Genomic DNA, 22540 nt, shown 5'->3' with positions numbered 1-22540 from the left:
CCACTTTAATTTGGGATAATCCCATTTGTTTATTTTAGCTTTTGTTGCCTTGCCACCAGGAGACTGGTCCAAAAAAATACTGCTAAAACTGCTGTTAAAGAGCTTACTGTCTATGTTTTCTTCTAGAAGCTTTACAGTTTGAGGTCTCACATTCAAGTGTTTAATCCATTTTAAATGTATTTTTGTATATGGTGTAAAATAGTTTTCTAGTTTCATTCTTTTGCATATAGCTGTCCAGTTTTCCCAAAACCATTTATTGAAAGGACCATCTTTTTCTTATTGTATATTCTTGTCTTGTTATTTATACATTATTTGGCCATATATGTGTGGGTCTATTTCTGGACTTTCTATTCTTATTCTATGAATCCATTGTTTTCATGACAGTACCATATTGTTTTGATGACTATATCTTTGTACTATAGTTTGAAATCAAGAAGCATGATACCTCCAGCTTTGTTCTTTCTCAAGATTGCTTTGGCTATTTGGAATCTTTTATGGCTTCTTATAAATTTTAGGATAAGGATGTGGAGAAAAGGGAATCCTCATGCACTGTTGGTTGGAAGAGAAATTGGCGCGGCCATTATGGAAAACAGTCTGGAAGTTCCTCAAAAACTAAAGCATAGAACTACCACTATCCATTTCTAGGTACTCACCCAAAGAAAATGAAAACACCAATTAGAAAAGGTAGATGCACCTCTATTCATTGCAGCATTATTTATAATAATCAAAAATTGGAAGCAACCTAAATGTCCACCGATAGATGAATAAAGAAGATGTGGGATATAACATTGTGTGGTATATGTACACATTGTGTGGTATACATACAATAGAATATTGCACAGCCATAAAAAAAGAATGAAATATTGCCATTTGTGACAACATGGATAGACCTCGGGGATGTTATGTTAAATGAAATAAGTCAGATGGAGTAAGAGAAATACCATAAGATTTCACTTACATGTGGAATCTAAAAAATGAAACATGAAAAAAAAAAAGCAAAAGAGAAACTTATACTCATAGATACAAGGAACAAACTTTTGGTTACCAGACAAGGGAAGGGGCTAGGAAAAAGATAAAAAGATGAAAGGGATTAAGAAGTAGAAACTTAAAGTTATAGACTAAATAAGTCATGGAGATGTAATGTACGGCACAGGGAACATAGTCAATAATATTGCAATAGCATTGGCGACAGATAACAACTAGACATCATGAGGACCATTACACATTTATAAAAAAATACTGTATCACTAGATGTATACTTGATCCAATAAAATACTGTATATCAATTATACTTCAATTAAAAAAAGAAAGAAATCACCCAGTTTATCTTCATGGACTAATGATCTTGAAAGAAGAAAATGACCCGGTTTGAGAGAAGAAATTCAGACCAGGCAGATATAATGCCATGTTAGCATCTCCCCTCAGAACACCACTTTTTAATATTCGTTAAGATGTGAATAACTTAAAAAAAAAACTTTAAAAAATTTAAAAAACTTAAAAAAAAAGATGTGAATAACTTGGTTAAAATTTTCTCCCAAATCTCAGATGTGCCAAGTGACTCAAAATCAAACTTGTTGCTGTTTAAATTAGAAACCAACTATAGGGGATCCCTGGGTGGCTCAGCAGTTTAGCGCCTGCCTTCGGACCAGGGTGTGATCCTGGAGACCTGGGATCAAGTCCTACTTCAGGTTCCCTGCATGGAGCCTGCTTCTCCCTCAGCCTGTGTCTCTGCCTCTCTTTCTCTCTGTGTGTCTCTCATTAATACATAAATAAAATCTTAAAAAAAAAACTATAAGTTGAGTGAAAAAAAATTTATATATACTTAATAATCAATGAATATATGAAAAGTAATTTTAAAATAGTATGTAAACATATCTTCTGCTTGCAGCCAAGCTGACAATGGGAAAGGTCACTGCTATTCCTCCTGGGATTGGCTACCATGCTGCAGTGATGAGGGTTTTCAAGAATCCAGAGGAATGGGCAGAAGTTCTCGTGCGAGGTGAGCTCATCATCTGCTTCTGGATCTGGGATCAGCAACTAATTATTCATTTTGGGAGAAGAATGATAAGTAATGTTCGTTTAATCAATTTGTACCCCATGGCTCTTGACTCCTTAGCCCAACATTTACCAAGGACATATGGAAATAATGCTGATAGCATACTAAAGAACCTTTGCTGATGTCCTGAGGTTATCCTGACATTATTGGTTACTTTATGCTCACACTTTCCTGAAGGATCTAGAATGCTTAAACTGCTACCCCAATTGCTATAAAGGTTAGCTTAATTGATTCCAAGAAAGATGACTCTCTAGCTGGGCAGCATGCATGTGAGAACAATAAAAAACAAGCTCTCTTTCTACCTCTGGTAAGTTAAAGAATGGCAGGTTTCAGCAACATTTTCAAACACTCTGATTTGCATAAAACCACAGATCAGAAGAGTGACTTTTAGTACTTTACAATGCAAAAATCAACTCTCATTCACTGTTCCGTTTATCATAACAGATGTTCTGATCAGCATTCCCAGGTTACCATGTACAGTGTACATGTTTATATAATTACAAGAGAAAAGAGGTTAAGATGTTGTGCCTCATCCAATACTGTCAAAATGAACCGATACAACAATTCACACAGGGGAACAGCAAGAGAGTAAATGTAAGCGCTATAAATATACATAAGCCACAACCTAAACTGTTTCCCAGCCCAACCTTCAGAAATGGATTTCTCCCAATAGACATATAAGAACCAATATATATCCCTAACTGCCTCGTGTGACCTAGTTAGGCAGCCTAGAGGCAGAGATGGAATTTCCACTACATTCGTAGGATTGCATGAATATGTATTTAGCTTTTGTCAGAGGACAACAAATATCCCATAGTTTTAATGTGAGTAAAAGTGCCATTTGTTTTTCTTCTCACATACCTGCTTGTGACACAGACGATGTGGCACAAAATGCACTTTAGAGGAAAGAGAGGGAGAGTTATTTATGGACAGATTCACAGAATGAAGATCCAAGTGTACACAAATGTAAAGATACAAATCTAGACAAAGTTATTCTTCCTCCAATGCCAAAAAGTTTTTCTTGGGTTGTGATGTACACTGCCTGCATCTAAACCCACCTCAGTTTTTTTTTGGTATCTGTTGTTTAACTTATATTTATTTAAGTGTTGATACAAAAATATGATGCTCAATCATACTATACCATGCTTATATGAATTTACAGGAAAAAAATTAAAAATCATCATAGTTATGATTAAGTGCCAAGAAGGATGGTAGTTTAGAATCTCAGATTCTAGCCCTGGGTTGGCCATTTACTAACTTTGAACCTTAAGAAAGTCAATTAAATGTTCTGAGCTTCAGCCAACCTTACTATGAACTGAGGAGCTTGAAGGACTCAAGTGATGTCAAGGCTCATGATGTTCTTTTTCATCTCCTTAACCCTAGGACCCAACATTGGAGATACTCCATGAGTATTTGTGGAAATAGATGAATGAGTTATTTAATGAATCAATGAATAAAGACACTCATAAGAGCCTTGCCAATCTAAGCCATCATGACAATATGTAGTTAATTTGTATGACAAGCAAAACCTTTAAAATTAAATACTGGTTCACAGGCGAATGCGTATTTTCGGAAATGGGTGATAGTATCTAGAAAGCAATATTACAGCATCACAACCTAAATCCCCTGTCAATCTAGTCTGAATCATGTACCTGTCTGGAGGAAGCACAGTTAATATAATGACTTAGCTGAGTCATCTAGTGAGAGCCCAGTAATACAGGCAAAGTTGAAGACCTCATCCGTGATCAAATTTCCACTGATGGTGACTTAATTAACCATTGACCTTGCACTGAACAGCAGACATCCTAACTGTGGATTTCTGTCAGCCTACTGTCTTTTCTATTCATGCCACATCCACTAGAAAATTATCTTATCCAAGAATAGGAAGTGGGCTCTACTTTCTAGAAATAGGTTATATATTTGAAATAATCTGATCATTATATTTCTACCCTATGAAATTGTTATGCTCATGAGATACTCTATAAAACCATTTTCTATGACTTTTATTCAAGCTTAGAGAAAAGCTTAGGAAGAAATAACACTGATTTTAGCTTACACCAACGTAATCATAGAAGGTATTTAGTCACCTTGGACCTACAGGACACTTAAATATCTGCGTAAAAAGAAAAAAAATGAGTTTAAATATTTTAAAAATCATACCCAACTTGTAGCAATTTAGAGAGCAAGTATTTAAGTTTTGATTTCTTGTTGTTATTATTGTTGTCATTTTTAGATACCTTCTCTGATATGAATTGGAAGGAAAACAAAGAAAGGTAGAAGGAAGGGAGGGATGCAAGGAAGACGGAAGGAGGATGGAAGGAATACAGGTGTGGTAGTATGTGCTGTCCTATATCTACTCAATAAAGCATGTTCTCTGTTCAAAAAAAGGAAGATGGAAGGAAGGGAAAGGGATAGATATACAAGGAGAATTGATGACTTGGTAGTACTTGGTAGTGAACACAGCAGGAAGGTGATACAGTCGTGATTCAGGTCTTACATAGGTAAACATCAAAGCTTTCCATTGTATTTTAGTGACAACATAGGTATGTTGTTGAGAGGTAGTGAAAAACAGGAATTCAGTTTAAAAAAAAAAAAGGAAATAGTGACAATTTATCTCTCATAGAATGGTACCCAATGAAAAGGGAAAGGTATACATCAATGGGATTGTTCTGTCCAGTAATTATGTAAGATTTGAGAAATTATTAACAATTGTGAACCCCTTCATTTCACTACATTGTTCTTATATTTCTATAGGTTTGTAGGTCTGCTGTAAATCTCAAGGCTCATGCCATCCACTGTTTTGAGGACTTAGTACATTTAATTGTACTTAAAAAAGAAAGCTATTCAAAATTATGTTTTATATGTTATTTATTACCATTAAGAAATTAAAATATCATATCTTGTTTAGTAAAGAGCAGAGAAAAACATTCATAATCAAATAGGCCATTATATATTTAAAGAAAATATTGGCTTTTCAAACTACCATTATGTGGATAATTAACCAGTCTTCTTATCTCCTAACACTCCTTCAAATAGCACAGTCTATCATTCTTGGGTCTGAAACTTCTTTTGGCCATTGATTAAGACGAATAACATGAGTGCTACAAAATCTTAAAGGCAATTCTTAAAGGCAATTCTTCTGCTAAACTCCAATAGCACTACAAGCTGTGCCATTTATTAGTTAATTATACATTGAATAACCTTGTTCTTTATTTCCATCATAGTTTTGTATATAGCAAATGAGGCTCTCATGAAATCTCATGGATTCAGGAGAGCAAATGGAAGATGTCTGAAATTTTTAAAAATTGACTTGTTACCAATATCATCCATTGGATATATCCATATACTCGCCTCTGTTGTTATATCACAACTGCACATACATATTATATTAAATGTGTACTCTAAAGCACTTGCATATTAATTTTATGAGCAAGGAGATTATTTATTTATTTATTTATTTAGTTTATTTATTTATTTATTTATTTATTTATTTATTTATTATAGACATAGAGAGAGCGAGAGGCAGACACAGGCAGAGTAAGAAGCAGGATCCATGCCAGGAGCCCGACGCGGGACTCGATCCCCAGACTCCAGGACTGTGCCCTGGGCCAAAGGCAGGCGCTAAACCGCTGAGTCACCCAGGGGTCCCAGAGATCCCAAGCAAGGAGATTTTAAGCCTAGTTTTCAAATGGTAACAATTACCTTTTAGTGAGAAGCAAGGGATACAATCTGCTTTTTAATTTTCTTGGGATCATTTGTAGCTAATCTTTTCTACTCCAAACAAAGATAAATCCTTAAGAGAATTTTCAACTCAAATTTTAGTACATTGCTACTATGCTACTATATACTTTCAAAACACTTATAGACAAACTTTTATACTTTGCATACGCATTACAGAAGTAATTATTAAACTTTATATTTTATATGCTATAGTATCTCCTTACGCCTAAAATCCCATCTGAATAGAAACTACAGTTGTAAAACTTAAAGAAAATGCATGCACACAGTTCTTTTTTTCTTATTCTTAGCAATTATAAAAGTAATTATGAACAAGATTGCTGGTCAGATGTGTGAAATTCCTAGTTGTTAAAGCCTCAGCTCATAGCCTCTGCTTTAATGAAATATGTCATACAATGCATAGTTCTCTAATATCATTTAACCTATAAATTGTGCTTCTGACCCTTTCATCACTCAAAAAGAGAATACAAAGAATAGAATTCATTATAAATTCATGGAGCTTCTAAAACATGAAGAGATACTGGTTATAATTCATTCATGAGTTATTTTCAGTTTATGAAGGAAGGTCCTGCCAAAAGAGAGTAAAAAGCAAAGCATGTTAAATCATAAAATTAAATGCAGACTTTGCTGAGCATGGTTTTTAAGTTTCTCCACAAATAGTTCCAGCCCCAATCTCACTCCATCCCTGAAATTAAATAAGTCTTTCTCCCCATATGAACTTCCTTATCTCAACCAAAAATCCAGCTTGTCAAAACCGTGGTTTGCTATTTTCCATCCTTACAATGATCTACAAGACCATGTCTCATCCCGAAGCTCAAACTCGAAAACTCAAACCTTTTCCTTCAAACCTTTAAGAAAATATTCACCTGCTAGCTGTGATTAAGCCAGCTAGGTCAACTACTCTATTCCACCTTGGCTTGATGTGAACACACTTGAAATTATGAGATTTTTGCTCTATTCAATTGATACCGATGATGTATTTGTTTATTATTTGCCCTCGTGTCTATTTCACATTCATCAATTTCAGTTGGCTGGTTAAAGTCTTTGAGACCAGGGATTGTGTATTTGATATGCTAGCTAAAAGGAAGTTAAAATATTAAAATAATACTTTGTAATCTATTACATAAATGAATGCAACAGTAGGATGTTTTCAATAAGTAGTAGATTGAGATCTGTGTAAGACTCTAGTATTAAAAAATAAAAGAGAATATAGGAAATACAAAGATGGTGATCTTACCCTTAAAGATAATTCTCTTTGATTAGGGTTTAAACCAACGTGGTGTGACTCACTTAACAATTCAAATAAGTGATGAATCCACATTACTGTTGACCATTCACCTTGAAAGAAGCATGGAAACAATTGGTTTTTCTATGCTGATTCAAGGTAAACACTACTTCTAGAGTTATGCTAACACCAACATGGAACAATGCAGGAGTAGTATTTAGAGTTGGTTGGCTCCATTCCTGTTATTGAGACATGAGACGCTCTTCAGGTCATCTAATGTGTGCAAGGTCTTCATTGTTAAAATGTAGGGAGATACACTGTATTATATTAAGTTATACTCCATTTCTAAAAAATATATTACCATTGAATCTCCCCCTCTGAAAATCTGTATTATTCAATTTTTTTAAATGAGAAAAAGCATGAAATAATTTCTGTATAAGAAGTATTGTCTGGGGGATCCCTGGGTGGCGCAGTGGTTTGGCGCCTGTCTTTGGCCCAGGGCGCGATCCTGGAGACCAGGGATCGAATCCCACATCAGGCTCCCGGTGCATGGAGCCTGCTTCTCCCTCTGCCTGTGTCTCTACTCTCTCTCTCTACCTCTCTCTCTCTCTCTCTCTCTCTCTCTGTGACTGTCATAAATAAATAAAAAAAATAAAAAAAAGAAGTATTGTCTGACCAGACAATACTTATTAATCTATTCAGTTATCACTAAAATCCTAGAACTTGCATTTTTACAAAAGTGAGGCTATAAAATTATACCATAGCATATCTAAAAAATATCAACTCACCATAAAAAAATAAAAGTATGATGATCACTTTCCACAGGTGGAAAGAAAAACAACTGAGCAAAATGAGAGTATGATGGCTTCTAGTTTTAGAGTAAAGACTACAACCTGTTTTCTTTAGCAGGGAGGAAATAGTTTTACCTTAATATCAACTGTTGAATTCCTTGTGATGAGCATATTTATCTCTGTTTAGTGAAACAATGATAGGGTACTTTTTAAAATGTTTTGTTTTCTTTCTTTTTTTTCTTTTAAGAAGAGAATCCTTGAAGCAAGATAATATTAATAACCAATATTTAATGAGAACTTTCTATCATATTATGCTTTTCTAAGTGCTCTACATTTATCAATTCATTGCATTCCTTCAAACACACATAAAAATGAAATTTCCAGGACACAGAAGAGTAAATTTCCTAGGGCCACCTAATAAAAAAAGCTGAAGAGGGTAAGTACCGATGAAGTCTCAGTCCAGAGCTCACACACTTAACTTACACACTGAACTTTGTTGCCCCGAGATGTTGAGACAAAGGAAAGACACATTGTCCTGGAGTAAAAAGGGTTGAAGCAAGGACAAGTGAACTAGGAAAGTTGTAGAGGTGGCAATAAGCCAGGTTGATGTCATATAAACAGGAGACAGGAAGTGCAATTGTGGGAGGGGGAAAAAAAAAGCACTGTCCAAAAAACGTTTAAAACTAGGTAGACTTAATACTCAACTGAATTTAAAAGTTACTACACATATTGAACCATACAACCACTCAGTAAATTCTGTCCTACTTCAGGTCTTTGGGTGGATGGTATTTAGGGAAATCAAGGAGTAGAGACTTTGTTCCATATTTTGAGGGATACGGAAACGGCTGCAAGTGCTGACACAGATTAAAGAATTCAGAGGAAGCAACTACAGCCATAGGCGACTGGGTAAAATGCCAAAGCCACCCCTGCCACAGAATCCTCAAAGGACTGGAAAGGGCCAAGTGGCCCCAGTGACATCTTAGTTTTACTTCAATGCTCTCTCGAAAAGCTCTTTAACAATTCATGCTAAAAACAGAGAAAATCCTTAGTGATGCCAAGGGAACATAAAACAGGACATGCACCGAAGTCATGCAGGAACCCAACTCACTCTGAGTCTGGAAGCTAACTTAGAATGTTTCTTGACTCTCCTAAAAAAAAAATAGATACCATTAACTCACAATTATTTTAGAATTAATTAATTCAACAAACTAGGATGCAGGATCTATTTAGTGCCAGGGAATAGAGCACTGCATGACGAATCCTATGCTCATCTGATTACATTCCAACAAGCTTATATTCTTTTGGGTTTTTTTTAAATACTGTTTTCTTTAAGATTTTATTTATTTATCCATGAGACACACACACACACACACACACACACACACACAGAGAGAGAGAGAGAGAGGCAGAGACACAGGCAGAGGGAGAAGCAGGCTCCAGGACCACATCCTGGGCTGAAGGCGATGCTAAACCACTGAACCACCGGGGCTGCCCAACAAGCTTATATTCTCATTCAATATTTACTACTGGCCAGCTTAAATGATGGTGATCCAACCACTGTCTCTTTTACATATCCTGAAACCAACACCAAAGTACAGATAGGATTTGTTCAAACTTACATAAAGCCATTTTTTTTAAAAGAAGTTATTCATTTTAGCTATACTATCTCAGGGATCACCAGCATTTTTATTAAAGGAATGTCTCCTGAGCTCAAGAAGAGCCTTAATTATTGTCCCTATCTCCCCATGCAGTTAAAAAACTGACTCTATTCAAGAGTTTCTGTGATTACTTTTACCGGAAGGGGGTAGAAGGTGTTATTAATTATTTCTCATCTTAACCTAGAATATTATCAAGCCCACCTCCCAAAGACAACAAATTATAAATCCCCTCACTCACTCCTAAAGAGCCTGCCTTTGCTCTTCATTTTGACTGTATCTCTTGACCCTCCTCAATTCTTTCTGTCATCTCTTTAAGTGGAAAAGATAATACCAACCACACAGAATTGTAATAACACAGAATAACATAAATAAGATGATCTAGCAATCCAGACCCTAAAAACTTGTAAAACTGACATAAAAAGAGTAAAAAAAGGAAAACCCTGATATTGCTTAGAATAAATTAGGCCTCTAGGTAAAAAGGTGAATTTCTAAAAGAAGGATGTTGGTAGAAATGAAAATAATAAAAAAGATAACTGAATATCTCTCTGTGACAGACTATTCATTCAGTTATTTTGCCTGGAAGTGGGAAAAAGAAAAGGACACAGGCAGAAACATAAATATCAGGTTAAAAGCAATTCTGTGTGGGTTATTTGACCACTGACCTGAGAATCCCCTGGTGGCATGATGACTGGAAGGCCTTGTAAGAATATGAATGTCTAAAATCAGTGTAAAGTTTGAAGTTGCTATGTAATTCATGACGTAATGACACTTAGAGACCCACATACCTTTAATAAGAGAAATGTAGTGTTCCATACAACATTCTTGTACTTGTGGTTTGGAGTTGAGGTGTGGGGAGACAGAATAAGAAGTTGTAAGTCACATTTAGGCTAACCCTGGGGCAGAGGTAGAGAAGGGTGTAAAACACAGGGAAAAATATTGGTAGAAAGAAAAAAATCAAAACCAGACATGCCCAAGAGAATATAAGGCCCACAAAAATTGGGTCTGTGACAGGCTGATCTTACTGAAATTCAAGAAGTTAGAGATTTTTTTTTTTAAGATTTTATCCATTCATTCATGAGAGACACAGAGAAAGAGAGAGAGAGAGAAAGAGAGAGAGAGGCAGAAACACAGGCAGAGGGAGAAACAGGCTCCATGCAGGGAGCCCAACACAGGACTCCACCCTGGGTCCCCAGGATCACACCCTGGGCCGAAGGTGGCGCTAAACTGTTGAGCCACACGGGCTACCCAAGAAGTTAGAGATTTTAAATTACTTCTGATATGTGTGTATATATTATGAAAATGTATGTATGTGTGTGTATATATTATGTGTGTATATATTTTCATATATATTTCAATATATATTTCGTATATATTTTCATATATATTTCAAATATATATTTTCATATATATTTCAATATATATTTCGTATATATTTTCATATATATTTCAAATATATATGTTCATAATATATACACACATACGTACAAATATTTATGCCATATATGCATAAGTTTATGTCTCTGTGTGTGTGTACATAATGCCTATTCTTACATTTTGGAAAGTCATAAAGCCATAATAACCAAATAGATTCTGACATCATCGGGATCCCGCATCAGCAAACTAGTCCCTTAGGTCAAACCTGACCAGCCACCTATTTTTATAAATGAAGTTTTATTGGAACAAAATACCATCCACCAGCTTACATATTGTCTAAGACTGCTTTTGTGCTACAAAGTAGAGTGAGATAATGGCAGCAGAATTCATGGCACTCAAATTCTAAAATATATACTCTCTGGCTCTTTACAGAAAAAGTTTGTTCACCTTGACCTGGATCCTCCCCGTCCCAATCTCCTGACTTCCTGCCTTGCACTGCCTGCCCCTCGTCTCCCACCTTTCTTTTCCTCTCTCTTTTCCCTGTCCCCTTTCCTTCTTTCCTTCTAGTTTTTTTTTTAATTTTTAAAGAACATTCATTTATTGAGTGCCTATTATTATTTTGTCATTATATGTAAAAACTACTTTTGGACAGTTTTAGGTTCACGGCAAAACTGAAAGGAAGATACACATATTTTCCATATCCCCTGTCTCTACCCTTGCATAGCCTCTCCCATTATGAACATCCCTTACCAGAGTGGTACATTTTCTTATAATTGATAATCCTGCATTGGCACATCAAAATCACTAAAATTCCATTGTTTACATTAGTATTCACTTTTGGTTGTACAAGGGTTTGGACAAATGTGTAATGACATAAATCCATCATTACAGTATCATACATATTTTCACTGCTCTAAAAATCCTCTGTGTTCCACCTCCTTATCTTTCCTGCCCCCACCCCTTGCAATCAGTGATTTGCTGTTGTAGTTTTGCCCTTTCCAGAATGTCCTATAATTGAAATGAAACTGTATGTAGCCTTTTGAGATTGGCTTCTGTCATTTAATAATGGACATTCGAGTCTCCTCCATGTATTTTCATGGCTTGAAAGGTCGTTTCTTTTTAACACTAATTTCATTGTCTAGATGTACCATGGTTTATTTATCTATTCACCTACCAAAGGACATCTTGGTTGCTTCCAAGTTGTGACAATTATGAATAAATCTGCTATAGTTATCCCCATGCAAGTTTTTGAGTAGACACAAATTCTCAACTTCTTTGGGTAAATACCAGGGAGTGTGATTGCTGGGTTATGTATCAAGAGTATGTTTAGTTCTATAAGAAACCATCAAACTGATTTTCAAAGTGGCTATACCTTTGGCATGCCCACCAGCAATGACTTTAAGTTCCCATTGTTTCACATCCTCACCAGCATTTGGTGTTGTCAGTGTTCTGGATTTTGGCCATTCAAATCAGTATGCTATGATATCTCATTGTTTTCATTTGCATTTCTCTGATAATATATTATGTGAAAGAACTTTTCATACTTGACATCTGCATATTTTCTTGTATGCAAGAAAATTTTCTTTGGTGAGGTGTCCAGTAAGGTCTCTGGCCTCTTTTTTAATCAAGTTATTTTTTTATTAAGTTTTAAGAGTTCTTTTACTATTTTAGATGACAGTCCTTTATGAGGTGTGTCTTTTGCAAATATTTCCTCTCAGTCTGTGGCTTATCTCCTCACTCTCTTGAGCTTCCTTTCTTTTTCCATTTTTTTTTTAAGATTTTATTTATTTATTCATGAGAGACACAGAAAGAGGCAAAGACACAGGCAGAGGAGAAGAAGTCTCCATGCAGGGAGCCCAACATGAGACTCGATCTCGGGTCTCCAGGATCATGTCCTGGGCCTAAGGCAGGCGCTAAACCGCTGAGCCACCCGGGCTGCCCTCCCTTTTGTTTTCATGTTTTTGTCTCCCCACCACATTCTTTAAAGTAACTAGTCCAAGCTTTTCAGAATTTTGGAAAGTCTGAATATACAAATTGAAATTTCTCTGTGTCTACACTTCCCTCCCTCTTCCCCCAAGCTTAACTACCCAACTCTGCCCTGCTCCAATAGCTTCCAGACTTCATTCTATTGCAAACTTATATCCATGTGCCTGTCTACTAATATTCTCTATTCTCCCTTAAAATCGACATAAAAACATTCCTCCGATCCTTATTCCCTGTAATTCACCACCCTATCTATCTTTACTCATGTTTTTAAGCTACAAATATTTCTCTAAACATTACCCATATGTCACTGCCTTTACTTTATTACCACCCACACACACCATAAATTCCTTCAATCTAGTTCTGCTGTGCTACTCTATTGAATTTTACTTGGAAGTCACCAAGGACCAACTGATAATCCATTTTCTGTTTGCTTCCTCCTTAAGATCTCTTTGGAATTGGATTTTGTCATATCTTTATTGAAACTCTTTTCTCACTGTTTCTGAAACTAGAAATTCCACTAGTACTCAAGTAAAATACTTTACTAACTTTTCCTCAAACATGGGCTACACTTTCCAAACTCAGGTCAATTTTTTTTTTGTTGTTCTGCTTTCTTTGAAATAAATGTACTTTTTGTGTGGTACAAGCTCTATCTACTTCAAGTTGTGATACGACAATCTGTCAAATACATGATAGTGGTATATAAGATCCAGGAGCACAAATATCTTTTTTATTTTCCTTTATATCTCCAGTAACAGTTACACATTAACTACTAGACAACAATGGAATAAACATATTTAATATCTGAAAGAAGCTTTGCGCAGTGGCAGTATCGTAGCCAATGAGGTTTATCCGAGGCGCGATTATTGCTAATTGAAAACTTTTCCCAATATCTGAAAGAAAATTCAGAGATAAACTATTTAAGCCCCCTTCGACTTCTCCATTGTTAAAAAAAAAAAATTACTAGTAAAACTGGAACATTAGAGTTCATTCCAATATTTGTTTCCACATTTTAATGCTGTTTCTATCATATACTAAATTATTATGGAATCTTTTCCTTTTCAAGGTATCTTTTAAACAATAATGACTTATTGAATTAAGAAAATTACCTACTGTGATTACTGAAAATTGTGAAACTAATACATTATGCAATACTCAACACTCAATAATTTCACTCTTCCATATTTTTTTTCCTGTGATTTGGTTCAGGTTACGTTAGAATATCCAAATATACATACATTTTTCACTGGGGGTATATTTGTTTTAGATAAATATTTGTAACACATTCTATCTGAAAATTCTGTAACATTTTTCAATAGCATTAGACAAAGGTTCCCCAAGTATGATATTACACCTACAGTAACATATGAAGCTGTCATCTATTCAAAAACTAAATCTTGCTCATTCAGAGTAAAACATGAAAAAGTCAACTTTAATATTACTTGGAGTCATCTGTTGGCAGCATAATCTATAACACCTAATTTTATGAGATTGAGCTCAAATATAAGCTCCCACTCATCCCACTAAAATTTGTTGACTGCTTTTCATATTCAAGGCACTATTCTAGGTTCTGTAAGGATAGAAATGAACTCAGTAGCTTGAAGAAGTTATAATGAAGGGAATAATAACATTATGCAGCTAGGCTTTTGCCTTCATACCTAAAAATGATGATAAAAATTCCTGTCCTGCCCAGCTCACTGTATGCTTGGAAGACTCAGATGAGCAGTGAAAGTGCTCTATAAAATATTAATCATTATACAACTCTTAGTTATTATTTTTATGCTGACTACAGGATAGCAAATTATCAAATACAAACTGTGTAAAGCAGTGAGGCCTGTGGCAGATGTGAGAGGGAGGAACTGGCATGGAGCAGAGAGTTACGGATATCTTTATAGAGGAAGCTGCTTGCTTCCACCTCACCTAGACCCTAGAAATTGTCTATCAGTTCTTGGCTTTCCTTCCATCTCTTCTTGCTCTAATCCATTGCTACCACTCCCAGACCAAGTCCTAAATTTTCAGGATCCTTTTGTCAACGCCTTCAGACACTCCAAGAATCTATGAAGAAATAGTCTAAATTCCTTCTTTGGAAACATTTTTGCCTTATTACCAACACTCAGTTTTCCTTACTTTCCACTCCCACTAAACTCTTGCAACAACTATTACCTATATCATTAATTTGTTAATTTATTTTTATTTGTTCCAGCATAGATTTAAAGTGGCTCATTTGGCAATTAACCATGTAATATAATTCCTTGTGGTATCCGTTCTGCTGTTGCATCAAACTTTACTTATATTTCCTTTTCATTTATACAATTTCCCTTTTTTAACTTTTTTTTTGGGGGGGGTGGGGTCTTCCAGTCAGACACACTAACTGCAATTAAAACCTGAAACCACATTTTAATCTTCCCTCCATACCACACCCCCAGGGTCATGTATACACAAATTTGCTGATAGACAATTTTGCAAAGCTCACTCTTTCCTACTAAAGAGAGATGATACAGTTCAAATCTATGAAAAGCAAAAATATAATATGTTATCAATTCTGTCCTGTGCCTCCCAGATCCCTTTTCAGGACTGAAAGATTTAATCCCCTCTTTGCCAGGAAGGTTGTCTGCTGACCTTCCCAGGAGTAGTCTCTGCTGAAGAGTCCCTACCCAATGCACATGTTCTCAGGGCATATCATCCAAGAACTCATGAATGCCAGCAAACAAGGTCCCAGAGCCTCTCCCCAACTTGGGATGACTCTGAAGGCCACCTCAGTCTCACAGCACCTCTGAGGGGTCAGCTGAGTCCTTCTTGTGACTCCTGTGCAGCCAAATTTCTCTTTTTGCCCAACCTCACTTCTCTCATTTTTTCCACAGAATTTGCTGCCTACAAATATACATTTCAGTGTCCTTCTCAATGAATCCCACCTCTGACCAAAAATATGAAATAAACACAAATAAACACATAACTCACCATATTGCCTTTTTCATTCCCCAACCAGGAACTCTTAGCTAAATTTAATGTTCAACTAAGGTAACTTACCATGTTCATAGCTTATAGTCATTCTCACCTTCATGCTTCACTGTTAATCTCTTTCTCGTATTTTAACAAGTATCTATTGCATATCCTTCTTATAAAAATCAGTTATAAAACATTTTCTAAAGTACATCAAAGAAAAAATATTTTTTTTTAATTTCATTTATTTATTTATGAGAGACATGGGGGGGGGGGCAGAGACACAGGCAGAGGGAGAAGCAGGCTCCATGCAGGGTGCCTGATGTGGGACTCAATCCCAGGTCTCCAGGATCACGCCCTGGGCTGAAGGTGGCGCTAAACCTCTGAGCCACTGGGGCTGCCCAAAGAAAAAATATTAAGAGAAGGAGAGGAGGAAAAAAATTTTCCTATGAGTAAAGTGCAAAATTTTACAGAATTTCAAGAAACGAATATTTAATGTTTGGTTGTAGTCATCAGGAAAATAACAAAACCAAAATCTTTAAATTAGTTGAATTTGAGATGGATCTTAAGATTGGAATCAGCACATAAAGGAGTAGTAGATGATTTGCATGAGAAGTGTAGAAAGACTGGTGGCCCCATAGCATGTGCTGTACTGCAAAGGATGACTAGCATTAGAAGAATATAAAAGGAGAGAGAGAAGTACTAAGTTGTATTACAGAAAATCTAAGTTACAGGGAGGAACACTTTTGTAGACTCATGTGGAAGAATTAAACACACACACACACACACACACACACACACACAGACATCTTAGCTGGACCAAAAAGATCAACCACAGCTTCTGAAATCAATGCCACATCTAAAAGTCAGATACAGAACCTAATAAAGAATTCTGAAAGTACAATTTTTTTTTTCTAAAATGAAAGTCAGAGAAAATGTCATGTGAAGGCACCATTATTTTAACAGATGTCAGATCATCCTCTTTGTTTCCTACAAAAGGATAGTGTTTTATTTCTCCACTTAGGAAAGTTTCTGCTTTCCAATCAACTTCTGTAGTTCATGGTTTACTCAGGGTCCAGTGAAGAGACACTAACTGCACTGATAATTTAAACAGGGAAAAATTTAGTATGAAGGATTATTAACTAGTAAGAAGTAGTTAATGTCTAAAAGGGGTACAACAATTCTTTAAAAATGACAGAATAGCACATTTAGAAAGTTCTATCTCTAGAGTTAACAAGGAAAACCTAGGAAAGGGCCAAATTTTAAGTTTTTCCATCCCCTTCCCATAAAGGTGATACTCAGAATTTGTTGGGAAGGGTTTGAGGGACACCTGGATGGCTCAGCAGTTGAGTGGCTGCCTTCGGCTCAGGTCCTGATCCCCGGATCCGGAATCGAGTCCCACATCGGGCTCCTTGTGGAGAGTCTGCTTCTCCCTCTGCCTATATCTCTGCCTCTCTCTCTCTCTCTCTCTCTCTCTCTCTGTGTGTGTGTGTGTCTCATGAATAAATAAATAAATAAAATCTTAAAAAAAAAAAAAAGGGGGTTGAACAGGAGCCCACTGGATGGCCAAAACATTTTCCTAGGTATCCTGGCTCAGAACTGGTTCACTGGAAGGCCCCTCTGGGCTGCCTTTAGGGTTCCCTGGAGCACTGTGGCCTGGAGTTGGTCCACAGGGAGCTACCTGGTGGGTGGCATGGGCTGGGATCTGTCTATAACTGCTGGGATGCTGCAGAAAGTCTCCAGGAGTTCAGTGGAGAAACTCCCTAAGGGCGAGCACGACAGGCTTCTCACCTACCTAACCCCGAAAGCTAAGAGGAAGAGTGACACCAGAACTCGAAAGGGAAGCCCTTTCCTCTGCTGTAACTTAAACTGCCCTCCAGTGTCCTCTGTTGACAAAAGCCAACATTGAGTCATCTGATAAAGGAGAAATGTCTATAGGGTCCAGGCCCAGTATGTCAAAACAGGGAAAAAGAAGGATGGATTTATTTATTTTTAAAGATTTTATTTATTTGTTCATGAGAGACACAGAGAGAGAGAGGCGGAGACATAGTAAGAGGGAGAAGCAGGCTCCCTGCGAGGAACCCGATGCGAGACTCTACCCCAGGACCCCGGGATCACGACCTGAGCCAAAGACAGATGCTCAACCACTGAGCCACCCATGTGCTCCAGAGGCAGATTTAGACCTGAGAGAAAACAAACTGACAGCCGGTGCAGTCAGTTACAGAATCAACTTTGTTAAATGAGATAATGAGACACAAGAGCACACACTGAGGAAAAATGAACCGGAGCTTTTTCAAATACCCTTTGTTTTAAAAATGCAGAATTATGCCCAGGTGCATCCTAAGTATGTTATATAGACAGACAAGTACATTTAGTTCTATATATAATATATACTTCAAAAAAAAAAAGCCAGGCAAAAAAAAAAAATCAGCCCACCTTTCTGAAATACTTAAGAATATTAAAAAGTTATTATTATCCATGTTATTATGACTATTCTCTTCAAGGATGTAAACAAATTGAGTTAGTAAATAAATAAGTCAGTTACTTGAAATGCCTAAGACCAAACTGTCTAGCTCCAAACTCCCTTTCTCCTGCACTCCAGGCACATTCCATCTATTATTTACCAAGCATCTCCATTTGGATGTCCAATCAGTACTACTAACCCCAACACCCAAATCTCAGTTATACGCTGGTTAACTAGCACTCAAAAGTAAAAACCAACCCTGCATGTATCTTTCACCAATTTCTGCAGCGCAAATACTCCCAAAATGGTCTCATTTAAGCTCCCGACAACTTTATAACCATTAAAACTATTACCTGTGCAGTGTCTCAATGACCTGCAGCCTTCTTCATCACTCCAACACCCAAGCCAGAAACCCGGGTTTCATCTTTTATTTCTCCTCCCCCTTCACCACCCATATACTTTCCTAAATTATATCAATTTTTCAGCTTTGTTTCTCTAGTCTGTCACTGCCTTTATCCCCACTGCCACCACCTGATATCCTGTTATTTGTGCATTTTATTAGCCTAACTCCTGTTCTTCCCTCAAGTCTGTCTTTCCCACATATTGTTCAATGCAGGCAAAATAATCTTTTTTTTTTAATGGAGGTATAATTGACCCAAAACGTTGTAGGAGTTGAAGGTGTACAGCTTTTGACTGGATACATTTATATGTTGTGATATGATTACCACAATAGCTTAGCTAACACTTCTATCAAGTCACATAATTATAATTTTTTCGTAAGTGCGGTGAGAACATTTAAGATCTAGTCTCCCAGCAGCTTTGAAGTTTATAATAAGTATTGTTGACTACAATAACTATGCTGTGCAGCAGATCTCCAGAACTTATTCATGTCGTAGTTGCAGCAGGTTTATACCAATTTAACATCTCCGCAGGTCCCCTGCCCCCAGTCCCTGGTAACTACCATCCTACTCTCTTTCTACAAAATCTGCTCTTTTAGATTTGACATATTAGTAATATCATACAGTACTTGTCTCTGGCTGGCTCATCTCACCTAGCATAGCACCTTCAAGGGCCATCTATGTTGCTTTACACGCCAGGGTTGTACAACAGTGCACATGAGTCCAGCCACTTCACTTATCTTAAAACACTTTTGCAGCGTCTGATATGAAATATGATGATTTTTTTGTGGCTCCTGATCTCCTTTCTAGCCCCATCTCACATTACACCCCAATTATTTTCCCCCTGCACACCTCAGCCTGTCTCCTCTTCAGCCACTTTGAACTACTTGTAGCTCCCAGTGTGACTTGGTTTCCTTGGCTTTCAGGTATTTGCATATATAACTATGGGTGCTTACACTGTATTTTTTGCTTTTATTTTATACTTTTTATACCTTTTTACTTATCAGTGATCTGTTCGGTTTTTAATCCCCCTGTTGTTCATCTATTAGCTTCAAAGTTGGATGCATTTATGTTATTATTACCTTTCTATTTTAAGTTGTACTCATATTTTATCCTAACAAAACAGAACGTTAATGACATTTCTACTCTCCTCCCCAACACAAAGACCTGAGAAGGCTTGGGTACAGAACTTTCCTTGACAATACTCTTGTATTTATTTCCATGTTCATTTTAGCTGCCCCAAAGTTATTTTTAGAACCGCTAATTATTAATATTTACCTATATGCTCACTAATTCTTTGCTCATCGTTGCTCATAATGTCTTGCATTTTTTTTCCACCTGGTTTCAATTTCTCCCTCACTAAGTACATTTTTAGTAGTTCAATGAGTGCCTGTGCATAGAAACCTCCGCAGTATTTGTTTTCCTGAAAATGTCTTCATTTTAACCTCCATTTTCACCACCAATTTAGCAAATCCAATTTAGGATTCTAGTCTGACAATTATTTCTTCTCAGCACTTTGAAGATACTGTTCTCTTGTTTTCTAGTCCCCAATATTGCTTTGAAAATCTGTTGTTCAAGCAGTTAAAATTCATTTGTTTGTACTATTTATACATTGCCTTCTATGTGCTCAAAACACTGGTTTTCAATGGGAAGGTTAATATATTCATTAATTCTGGAAATTTCTCAATCATTAGTTCCTTAAATATTGCTTCTTCCTCATTTTCTCAGCTCCTTCTGGAAATCCTATTTTTGATGCATAGGTGGGTAAATTCTGTCATTTTATTCTCCATATCTTTACTTTGTTCTCATATTTTCTATCTTTTCTTCACTTGTGCCACATTTGAGCAATTGCTCCCAGATCTTTTTTCTTGAGCTGGGATATTTAAAGAGAAATTTAATTATCTTTAAATTTTCCTATAACCCTAACCTTACGTTTTTAAATTGTAGTATCTATAATTTTCATTTCTAGAATGCTTAGGGTTTTTTTTTTCCAATGTTGCTTATTCATTTTCTGTCTTGTCTATTTTTTTTTGGTTAAGGTATTTATTATTTATTTATTTATTTATTTATTTATTTATTTATTATTTATTTATTTAAGAGAGAGAGAGAGAGAGAGGGCATGTGTGTGTGAGTGGGCACATACATACACACATAAGGGAGTTGGGAGAGGGTGGCCAGGGAGGTACAATCTCAAGCAGAATCCCCGTTGAGCTAGGAGCATGACAGAGCTCAATTTCATGACCTGAGCCAAAATCAAGATTTGGATGCTCAACTGACTGTGCCACCCAGATGCTCCTTTTCTTTTTCTTTTTTCTTTTCTTTTCTTTTTTTTTTTTTTTTTTTTTTACAAATTCTATTTCCCTTTGAAACTTTGTTTTAAATATATTAGTCCATTCAACAAATTCTAGAATTATCCTCAGCACAATGAATATAACAGCAAGGTTCTTGTCATCACTGAGCTTATATTCATATGTTATGGTCTTTTTCCAGATTGTCTTATTATATCAAGTTCTCAGGGATTCTGACCCTCCTATTTGTTGTGATTTCTCTCACTCAATGTGATGGCTTTTGCTATGGTGTGAGCTGGGAGTAGGTCTCATCCTGAGTGGGAACTGTTTTTCTCTATGGGATTCTCTGTATAGCTGGGTTGGAAGTACTCCTTCAGAGCAGTTTTGCATTTGCATTTTATTCTGTCCAAAGGATTTCACTGTTCTAACACCAATTTTTATGTTACAGTGTTTACTTTGAGATCCCTGTACTATGAAAAGAATGAAATTTGTATACCATACTTACATGGAACAGTTTTGAATTTTGATTTCTTTTTTTAAAAAAAACTTTATTTATTTACTCATGGAAGGCACAGAGAGACACACACACACAGGTAGAGGGAAAAGCAGGCTCCATGCAGGGAGCCTGACGAGGGACTCTATCCTGAGGCTCCAGGATCACACCCTGGGCTGAAGGTGGCGCTAAATCGCTGAGCCACCCAAGCTGCCCTGAATTTTGATTTCTTATAGAAACATATTTTTTTTCTTCTTCCTTCCTTCCTTCCTCCTTTCCTTTTTTCTTTTCTTCCTCCCTCCCTTCCTTCCCTGAATTCCTTTCTCCTTCCTTTCTTCCATCTTTCCTTCCTTCCTTCCTTCCTTCCTTCCTTCCTTCCTTCTTTTTTTTGTTTTCCGTTCACAGCCCCAGGTAGCATGCCTTCTACTTTTTTCTGTGATACTGTAGGTAGAGATTTTAGTTCCCATTCCATGGAAGATTCAGCCCTTTCAGATTATAGCTTATAGCTTTATGCAGAGACCTCAGCTTCAAATTCATGTTCTGTTCTAACCTATCACTTCCTATTCTGGAAACACTGGAATTAAAGCCCAAGTGCCTAGGTATAAGAGCCTAGCTTCAGGATTAATATTCCAAACCCCAACCCTAAAACCCTACACTGCATTATTACAGCAACTTGCATTGTTATCGCTTTGGTTTTAAATGCTCTCTTTTCTCCCCTTAATTTTATTTTTTTAATTAAAAAAAAAGACTTTTTCTTTTTGTGTAAAAGTTATCAGTTTTTGTTTGTGGAGGCAAAAGTTTATGTTGGTTTGGTCCACCACATAACTGGATCTGGTCATTTATATTCTCTGCCTGAGAAACCATTTCACTAGTTCCCTATTATCAAAAATCACCCATGTGTATTCTTACTGCCAATGGGATACTACCCTATATATACTATATAATTTTTACCTCATTATCTTGTATTTCTCTCTTGCATTGTACCTCCTTTAGAGTATGAGTTGTTTAAGATTAGAATATGCAAATTGCTCATCATAATAGCACAGCACCTGGGACACTGTAGACACTATTGAATGATTAAATGATTACATCAATAAATACATGAAGTCATTCTATCATAATAGAATAGCAG

The 22540-nt window shown here is 36.4% G+C and overlaps 1 protein-coding gene and 1 pseudogene across 1 annotated transcript in view; one reads left to right on the top strand and one right to left on the bottom strand.

Annotated features, from left to right (window-relative positions):
• Positions 1 to 22540, bottom strand: part of GRIK2 (glutamate ionotropic receptor kainate type subunit 2) — a 633334-nt gene that overhangs the window by 415538 nt on the left and 195256 nt on the right. The window lies entirely within an intron of this gene.
• LOC129513218 (U4 spliceosomal RNA) lies at positions 13638 to 13843 on the top strand (annotated as a pseudogene).

This window comes from Nyctereutes procyonoides, unplaced genomic scaffold, assembly GCF_905146905.1.
Source record: "Nyctereutes procyonoides isolate TBG_1078 unplaced genomic scaffold, NYPRO_anot_genome, whole genome shotgun sequence".
In the NCBI taxonomy this organism is placed as follows: domain Eukaryota; kingdom Metazoa; phylum Chordata; class Mammalia; order Carnivora; family Canidae; genus Nyctereutes; species Nyctereutes procyonoides.
This window is presented reverse-complemented; position numbering and strand designations above follow the sequence as displayed.